This window comes from Benincasa hispida, chromosome 4 (assembly GCF_027475165.1).
Source record: "Benincasa hispida cultivar pf3 chromosome 4, pf3_genome.v1.1, whole genome shotgun sequence".
Taxonomy (NCBI): domain Eukaryota; kingdom Viridiplantae; phylum Streptophyta; class Magnoliopsida; order Cucurbitales; family Cucurbitaceae; genus Benincasa; species Benincasa hispida.
The window spans coordinates 28,048,346-28,056,885 of NC_143481.1; the positions used below are offsets into that span (position 1 = coordinate 28,048,346).

At 32.6% G+C, this 8,540-nt stretch overlaps 1 non-coding gene across 1 annotated transcript; it reads left to right on the plus strand.

The window, feature by feature from the left end:
* The first annotated feature begins 2,165 nt into the window (after positions 1–2,165).
* Positions 2,166–2,237, plus strand: TRNAD-GUC (transfer RNA aspartic acid (anticodon GUC)). The gene has a single exon. It is a non-coding gene; the product is annotated as a tRNA-Asp (tRNA).
* The last annotated feature ends 6,303 nt before the right edge of the window (positions 2,238–8,540 follow it).

Sequence of the window (8,540 nt, forward strand, 5' to 3'; positions counted from 1 at the left end):
AATCATTAGAATGAATTTCAATTACGTAGAAAAGACAACGTACTATGTAACTTAAATATAAATGATCTGTTCGTACGAGATTTCAAGGAGAAATTTATTTCGTGGAATTTGAACTTTGTATTTGTATTAATTTTGTGGAAAGTGAGTACAATTTCTAATACATAATATTTTGATACTTTCAAAATAAATTATAATTCTTGAACGATCGGCCTTTGGGCTTGTTGATCTTCTTGGATAATCGGCCGTTAGACTTGTTGATCTCTTGGATGATCGTTGTTGATCTTCTTGCACGATCGGCCTTTGGGCTTGTTGATCTTCTTGCAAGTTGTTGATCTTCTTGCACGATCGGCCTTTGGGCTTATTGATCTTCTTGCACGATCGGTCTTTGGGCTTGATGATCTTCTTAGAAGATGACATTTAGGCTTGTTTATCTTGGGCTTGTTGATGATGATCGGCCTTTGGGCTTGTTGATGATGTTCGGCCTTTGGGCTTGTTGATGATGTTCGGCCTTTGGGCTTGTTGATCTTGGAGGATTAGTGTTCGTATGAGGCTTCCGGAGAAACTCTTTCATGAAGTTGAACTTGAGTTGGTGTTGATGTTCAGGTTGGTTTGATGAGATGTGGTTCGATCTCTAGTACTTGATCCTCTGATTCTCTCGATTGGTAGAAGTCTTGGAAGAGCAGCTTAGAGTCTTCTAGAATTACTTGTCATTCTACTTTAGTCATTCGGAATTCTCTATAAGCTCTCGTATAGAATTGTTAACCCCTCATATGAGAGCTTCTCTATTTATAGAGTTCGCTTGGGCTTGGTTGATCCATATATCTAGTTTTTGGGCTCAATTAATCAGATTTAGGAGTTTGACATTTGGGTCAAATTCAACATGGGTTAGTCCAAAGCCAAAATTTAATGATTTGAAATTTCGTCATTAATTTCGTAAATGACGTGGCAACTTGTGATTGATCTAAAATTTCTCATTCAACATGTCTATTTACATAACAATGAAAAGGAAACATTTTTTTAAACATAAGATGATCTCGTGAAGAAAATATACTCATTGACGATTAAAACATTTGATAAAATAATTTTGAATGACAATGAAGACTCGTGGAAACCGAGTGTGAACGACAACTAAAATGTATCGCCAAAAAGTGATGAAAAATTATTAAAAAATGATTAAAATTGACTAAAAAAATATGTTGAGAGAAATTAGTGTGAAAGAAAAAATTGTAAAAAGTGAATATACTTAAATGATCATTTTCATGAAGAAATGGACGAACTTCGAGAGATATGTGAATGATATAATTATTAAATTCTCTTTATTTATCAACTTAAATTTTTAGTTCTCTGTGATTTAGAAGGATATAAAGAAATTGCAAAAAAAAAAAAAAAAAAAAAATGCTGATTTGCAAAGAATGGAGATTAAAAAAAATGAGAACAAATTTGACAAAAATCGTCGGATGATTTAGAAAATAAACGTGAGAAACTATTGCATTTAATATAGAATTTTCATTTTAGTAAATCTTTGCAAAATCGTGAAATGAAACAAAATCCTCCTAATTTAATAAACTCGAGAGTAAAGAAATATTACCAAAATGGGTTTTATTAAGTGGTATTGATATGACTTACATATCTAAAGGACATAAATATTCAAATACTTATATATTTGTGAAACTATGGTTTTATAATCGGCCAGTTCAATAATTATTTCACTTTTAAAAATGTTTCAAAACAACAATTTCATTAGCTTTTAATTTGATAATGTTTGTTTTATTCCATTTGATTATCATAATATCTAATTCAACACAGTGATGATGAAATCAACATGAACATAACTCAATTGATATGAACTTATACTATCAATTTCAATATTTTTTTTAATCTTCTATCTCACATATTATTATTAAAAAAAAAAGTGATAACGAAGATTCGATCATCTAATCTGAAAACCATATGAATAATTTTTTTAGTATAAATGGAGGTGGGGGGATTGATCCTCGTGATATAATAATGTCACATGAATGATTAATACTTTATATGTTTTTGCTAAATCATCCCTCCATTATTATTAATAAAAGATTAGCACCTTTTAAAAAACCTTGCAAACTAGTAAGATAAGTAATAACTAATTAAATAAATATAACTAATTTTGTGCTATAGACAGGTCAGTCGTTGTAGTATAGTGGTAAGTATTCCCGCCTGTCACGCGGGTGACCCGGGTTCGATCCCCGGCAACGGCGAGTTTTGTTTTGATTTTTGTCATAAATCGAGTTTTATTAAAACACAAATAAACCTATATCCAACTTGGAGTATAGGGGTGAGTATTTGTGCTTGTCACACGTGTGACCCGAGTTTGATGATGATATTTCGGTCCATGATTTCATTTTAGTTTAATCCATATATTCCTTTTTTATTATAAGTATTATGATAATAGATATTCATTAGATGTTCATATTTAATGTTTATATCTCCTACTTGTTAAATTGTTTATAAATAGTGGTATTTTGCACAATGACAAATCTCACAAAATTAGAATTTTCCGTCCTTGATATTAAAGGCAATAATTATTTATCATGTGTGTTTGATGCCAAAATCTCACCTGGATGCTATAAATTTGAAAAGACTATTAAAGAAGAAAATACGACATCAAATCAGGAGAAAGCAAAAGTTATAATTTTCTTTCATCATTTTCTCCACGAGAGATTAAAAATGGAGTATCGTACAATAAAAGATCTCTGTATCTTGTGAAAAGTTTTGAAAAAGAGGTATGATAATTAAAAAAAAAAATAGTTATTCTTCCTAAAGCTCGCTATGAGCGGATACACGTGAGGTTATAAGATTTCAGACCAGTAAGTCATTACAACTCTGTATTATTTAAAATCAGTTCGAATTATTGTTATGTGGAGAGAAAATTACTGATGTTGATATGTTAAAGAAGACATTTTCTGCATTTCATGTTTCGAATATGCTCCTGCAACAACAATATCGAGAGAAATGTTTTAAATAATATTCTGAACTAATTTCATGTCATCTCGTGGCCGAACAAAATAACGAGATATTGATTAAAAAATCATGAATCTCGACCAACTGGAACAACAACATTTCCTGAAGTAAATGCTGTGAATTTTAATAATAATCGTGGTCGAGGTCGTGAACGTAGCAGAGGAAGAAATAATTATTATTTTCGTGGTGGTCGTTCTAATCATTCAAATTTCAAAAGAACTACACAAAATGATTATAACAAAAAGTTGGATATGAGTAAAGCGTATCTTCTTGAGGGATGAAAATAAATGCTTTTAATGTGGAATGATTGGGCATTGGTCGCGTACCTGTCGTACGTCAAAACACTTAGTTGATTTCTATCAAGCCTCCCTTCAGGAAAGAAAAAAAAAATGTGGAAGCAAATTTTGCATACCAAGATAATGGATAATGACATATTTGACCCATCCCATATGATAGATTTGGATGTGGCGAACTTCTTTGAATCTCCTAAAGAGAAAATCGAAAAATTGATGGAACATCAAGTGTTTTCTTTGACTTTGAAATTATCTAGATATAATGTTTTTTTTATTCATCTCCATGTTTTTTTCCTCTTAGTAGATGTTAACCTTTGTATATTTCAAATGTTGTTTTTCTTATTGCAAGTATTTTATTTTAATGAATAAATCTGGATCATTTTCATATGTTGGGTGACTAAGAAATAAGTAAAGAAGATCTATATCTGGCAGACGATGCAACTACACATACAATACTTACAAGTAGAAAATATTTTTCCAAATTGACAATGCTGGAAGTAAAAGTCAATACGATATCAGGTTTTGCAAACCTGATTGAAGGCTTTGGAAAAACAAATATTATTTTGCCTAGAGGAACAAAAGTTACAATTGACAATATATTGTTCTCTAGTCAATCAAAGAAAAATCTACTTAGTTTTAAAGATATACGTTGCAATGATTATCATATTGAGACTGATAGTAAGAATAATGTGGAATATACATATATATATCATATCTACTGTCTCAAATGAAAAACGTATATTGGAAGATTTGCCTATTTTATCTTTTGAATTATATTATACTCAAATACAAGTAATTGAAACATATGCAACAATGAACCTAAAGTTCATAAATCTAGTCATATTTACAATTTGGCATGACCGATTGGGTCATCCAAGATCTATAATGATGAGGTGAATTATTGAAAATTCAAATGGACATCCATTGAAGAGCCAGAAGATTCTTCAATCTAATGAATTATCACGTGATGCTTGCTCTCAAGGAAAATTGAAATTGGACCATCACCAGCTAAAGTAGGGATTGAATCATCTGCATTTTTAGAACAAATTCATGGTGATATATGTGGACCTATTAACCCACCAAGTGGACCACTTAGATATTTTATGGTATTAATAGATGCATCCAGCAGCTCATGATCATACACAAAATGGTTTAGCAAAATCATTCATAAAACGTTTGCACTTAATTGTTAGACCATTGCTTATGAGAGCTAAGCTCCCTACATACATATTGGGACATGCTATTTTGCATGCAGTGTCACTTGTATGCATTTTCATTTTCTTGTCATAAGTACTTGCCATTAATATTAGCTTATGGCCATGAGCCAAATATTTCCCATCTCAGGATTTTTGGATGTGCAGTATATATTCCAATTACTCCACCACAACGTACTAAGATGGATCCTCAATGGAGGTTAAGATTATATATATTGAATATGATTTCCCATCAATTATCAAATATCTTAAATCCCTGACGAGTGATAATTTACTGCACGATTTACTGATTTTCATTTTAATGAGACAAAATTTCTAACATTAGGGGGAGGAATTAAGAAGTTGGAAAAAGAAATTACATGGAATGTATCGTTATTGTCTCATTTAGATCCTCGTATAGATCAATGTGAACTTGAAGTTCAGAAGATAATTCATTTGCAAAATATAGAAAATCAGTTACCAAATGCATTTATAGATGCAAAGAAAGTAACTGAGTCACATATACTAAGATTCTACTCGTGAGCGTAATGGTATAAGCCTGCCTGATTGTGAGACTACTAGCTGTAAATGTTCAATCGAAAATTGATATCCCAACATAGCAAGTTGTCACTAATGAGTCTAGAATACGTCAGAAGCATGGTAGACCAGTGTGTTCCAAAGATAAAAATCCTCGAAAAATAAAAATAATTAATAGTAAAAAAGATTTGATTAAGAATGTTAATACCCATAGCTTGATATGACTAGTGAGGAAGGTGAAATATCTAAAGATAATAATGAGATTTCAATAAACTATGTCATGAAAGGAAAAGGATGGAACTGAATTAATATAGTTATTGACAACATTTTTGCTTATAATGTTGCTCTTGATATTAAATCTAAAAGTGAGGATCCTGAACCAAAATCTATTGAAGAATGTCGACATAGAAAAGATTGGCTTCAGTGAAAAGAAGCAATCGAGATAGAATTAAACTCACTTTCAAAACGTCGAATTTTTGGACCAGTAGTCCGAACACCAGAAGGTGTCAAACCTGTGGGATACAGATGGGTATTTGTGAGGAAAAGATGAAAATAATGAAGTCACAAGATATAAAAAAAGACTAGTTGCACAAGGTTTCTCACAAAGACCTGATATTGATTATGAAGAGACATATTCTCTAGTGGTGAATGCAATTATACTAAGATATTTAATTAGTCTAACTGTGTATGAAAATCTGGACATGCATCTTATGAATGTAGTCACAACATATTTATATGGATCTCTTGATAATGGTATTTATATGAGAATCCCAGATGGATTTAAGGTACCTGAAACATATAAATCAAATTCTGGGAATTGTACTCAATAAAGTTACAGAGATTATTATATGATTGAAACAATCAGGGCAAATGTGGTACAATCGCCTGAGTAGATATTTGTTGAAAGAGGGATATCAAAACAATCCAATATATCTGTGTATTTTTATAAAGAAATCACACTCAGAATTTGCTATTATAACTATATATGTTGATGATTTAAATATAGTTGGAACTCTTAAAGAGCTTTCAAAGGAAATAGAATATCATAAGAAATAATTTGAGATGAAAGATAAACTAACATCCAAGGTTATCTTCTATAGCTTAAACTAAACTAACATTTAGTAGCATTAACCCACAAAACCAATAAACTAACATTCAAGGTTATCTTCTCTAGCTTAAACATGTATGTAGAGATATATAAGTGGATCATGTTTAAGTGATAACCTAAATGGTCTGTAGTAGATGGATAAAGCTGGATATTTTTGTTGGGAATGGTGCCCTAAATCTCCTTGTAATCTTGTAGTTTGTAAACTCTGGAAACATATTGTTATTAATGAAATAAGTGTTATTTTGTAAGTATTTACTCAATCCAATAAACTAAGGTCCGAGATTCTTTTATGTAAATTAAACAAGTATGTAGCGACATACAAGTGGATCTTGTTTAAATAATAACCTAAATAGTCTATAGTATATGGATAAAGAAGGGATACTTTATCCTTGTGACACTATAGATACAGTCCACTTTATAGATGTTACAAGTATTGTAAAGTGCTATAAATGATCTAATCCTGATCATTCATGTGGAGACATGCTGCGGCGGCGGCGGGAGAGGGGGTGGTATCCTATATAAAGAGTTTGTATAAGTTCGGACCACAAAATTATTAGTCTCTTTGTATAACACCATTGATTATAGAGACTTACATTTCACTAGGATGACAATAGGTGACATGATCTGAATCCTGAGTGAGTTGGGAAGTCCTGCTCATGAAGGCAGTCCTTTGATTTGTATGGGTGAGAGTGGCTAGATTGCCAACTCAACAAGCCTACCATTTTGGAGATCCGTCTAATTAGAGAGCTAGGAACTCAGCTACACAAGACGAAATTCACTCCTTCCCCGATGCGGGGTAAGTAGATAAATTGCTCCCTTAAAGGCTGATCTCGGGTCTTGAACATAGTGGTCACATCCTCTCTTGGGAAGAGATGACTCAATCATAGTGGGACTATGACTTATTGTTCATTAGAGAAATCAGTGGTACTTAAGAAGTTAGATGTAACTATAGATGAAAAACGATAAATTGTCCCAACTATACTTACGAGCGATTTGTGAAAGGTCATCGTACTGTTGATTTGTTATATCCAATGAACACAGAAAAATATCTGTAGTGTGAAGAGTGCAACTGTCGATCTTTAGTGGAGTGTCCAACAGTTAACGAATGGTGGATATAGTGATTAAAGAGTTTAGTCAGTTATTCACATACCGTTGGAACTTCAAGCTACAGGTCCATAAGGTCGCCTTAGTAGCTCAATGGATTCAAGTTGAGAATAAGATTTTGGGTTAGTTTGAAGTGTTCAAATTAGCAAGAGGGAATTTGATTATGTATGATATAATTATATTGATTCAATTATATATGATATAATAAATATGATGTATTTGATACATTATTTGATTGGAGAAATTAATATAAATATGATTTATATTAAATACCATAATATAGAAAAAGAATTATATGTTACATATGATGCAATATTAAAACTATAGGTTATAAATATACTATGATAAGTTAGTTATTGTATTTATTTATAATTTATTAATTATATGAGAATTAATATTTATTTTTCTCAATAACCGACCTTGATGGGTGGGTTATACACGATTTTAGGGTAACTGTGACATAAAAGGAAAAATTATTTTTCAAATCATTCAATTAAATCATCTCACAAAAATCGTTATCGTATTACTCATCGAGTGACTATGCGATAACACCGAGTATTCTAGACGATAGCTTGAGAGACTACATGATCGAGTATCAAGTCTATACAATAGACTTCTTCCTCTATGCGATCGAGTATCAAGTCTATACGATTGTTCATCGCATACTCGATCGTCATCTTCATCCATCCTTCCATTCCTAGAGAAGCTGTATGAGGCGGAAGCTCCACGTACGGTTTTGAAACCGAGCCTTTCCAGCAATGGGAGTTCGGTCAGAGACTATAAGAGTACAAAATACTCCTGACTTTCCAGTTATCCAAAATCATATAGAGCCCAGAACTTCTGGATTCTCACATCGAGAATACCAAGGTAACCTTGTGGTGGTGTCTTGTTCTGTTCGAGCATCAAGGATCGAGTTTAACTCACTGGTGATCGATGATCTTTCAGTTGATCGTTTTGTTCGTGCTGTTTAGACTCGTTGGAGATTGATTGAGGGAAATACGTGAAGAAAAGGTTCTTCAAAGGTATTATCACCAGATCTGATCACGAGCGTGATCGTGAAACATGGTTGGGACACATTTTGCCAGTGCCCAGCCATTGTTGTTTCAAAGGTAGTGCGTGACTTCTACCATGGACGGCTACATGGCACCAAGGATGTGGTGACCATAAAAGGGCGAGTGGTGTCTTTCAGCGCAAGGGACATCCATGAACTATACCAAATGAACATAACCCGGATGCACTGGGCAACAAAATCATTGATGATCCCACGGAAGAAGAGTTGGAAGATGCACTGCGAGTATTAACGCA